We start from the raw sequence: 1,574 nt of genomic DNA on the forward strand, positions 1-1,574 counted from the left end.
CGTAACCGAAAGAGGCATCGAAGCCAACCCGAAACAAATAGCGACATTCCTGGAAATGCCATCACCTAAAACGACCAGAGAGGTACAAAGATTGACCGGACGGATCGCAGCACTAAATCGATTCATCTCCAGGTCCACCGATAAATGCCTTCCATTCTATAAACTTCTGAAAAATAATAAGAAGTTCTTATGGGATGAAAAGTGCGAAGAAGCCTTCAAACAGCTGAAGGCTTACCTCTCGGAACCTCCGATACTATCCAAACCTGTAGTAGGAGAACCACTGTACCTGTACCTCGCCGTGTCGGCAGCTGCAGTCAGCGGAGTGCTAGTACGAGAGGAAAAAAATGAACAGAGACCTGTCTATTATACTAGCAAGAGCTTAATAGACGCCGAGACGAGATATCCCACCATGGAAAAACTAGCCCTAGCAATCGTGACAGCTGCCAGGAAGCTGCGACCTTATTTCCAATCGCACTCGATCATCGTAATGACCTCACAACCATTACGGACGATTCTGCATAGCCCTAGCCAATCCGGACGATTAGCAAAATGGGCTATAGAGCTCAGCGAGTACGACATCGAGTACAGACCCCGAGCAGCAGCAAAAGCTCAGGTCCTCGCCGATTTCGTTATTGAGCTAGCATCCGAACATCTAGACCAGGAAACAGAGGTTCCGAAATGGAGCCTATACGTGGACGGAGCCTCGTCAAGGCAAGGCTCCGGTGTCGGTTTAAGACTAACCTCCTCAGCCGGAGAAACCATCGAACAATCCTATAGACTTGGATTTAACGCTTCCAACAACAGGCCGAGTACGAAGCACTAATCGCTGGATTAAAGCTCGCCCTGAGCCTCGGAATTCGGGAGCTAAACGCCTACAGCGACTCGCAGCTGGTAGCTAGCCAGTTTCACGGGGAATACGAAACAAGGGACGAAAGAATGGGGGCATACCTCGAGGTCGTCCTAAACCTCACAAAGCAGTTTGACAAGTTCGAGCTAACGAGGATCCCACGAGGGGAGAACTCCTCAGCAGACGCGCTCGCCGCATTAGCTTCCACATCCGACCCTCTCGTAAAACGAATTATACCCGTGGAAGGAATCGAGAAGCCAAGTATCGACATAGCTACCAAGGCTGAGATGGATAGCAAACCAAAGGAAAAAATAGAGGATAACAGCCTCCCGACGGTAGCTACCCAAGTTTTCACGACATTCTGGTTCCCGAAAACTAGAACACGCAGCTTTAGAAAGCGCACCTCCAGGAAAGCAACCCAGAACCCGGAAAACAACGACAAAAGTGAAGGTACTCACCGAAGTTCAGACTCCCTAGAGCCTAACTCTACGAGTACCTCCGGGGGCACCATCCAGACCTCGGAGCCACTTGTCTATAAAGTCCAAACAAGAAGCCGCACCGCTCTTAAAAACGCATCTAGGAACGCTACACAAACCACAGGGGATAACGAGGAAATTGGAGATATTCCTCAGAACCCAGAACCTACTCCAACGAATATCTCCGGGGGCACCACGGCACCAGGTCCCGAACAGGAATCTCCCTCCTCTCTTCACAACAAAGTTGTAGG

Source organism: Brassica oleracea, chromosome C5 (genome assembly GCF_000695525.1).
Source record: "Brassica oleracea var. oleracea cultivar TO1000 chromosome C5, BOL, whole genome shotgun sequence".
Classification (NCBI taxonomy): domain Eukaryota; kingdom Viridiplantae; phylum Streptophyta; class Magnoliopsida; order Brassicales; family Brassicaceae; genus Brassica; species Brassica oleracea.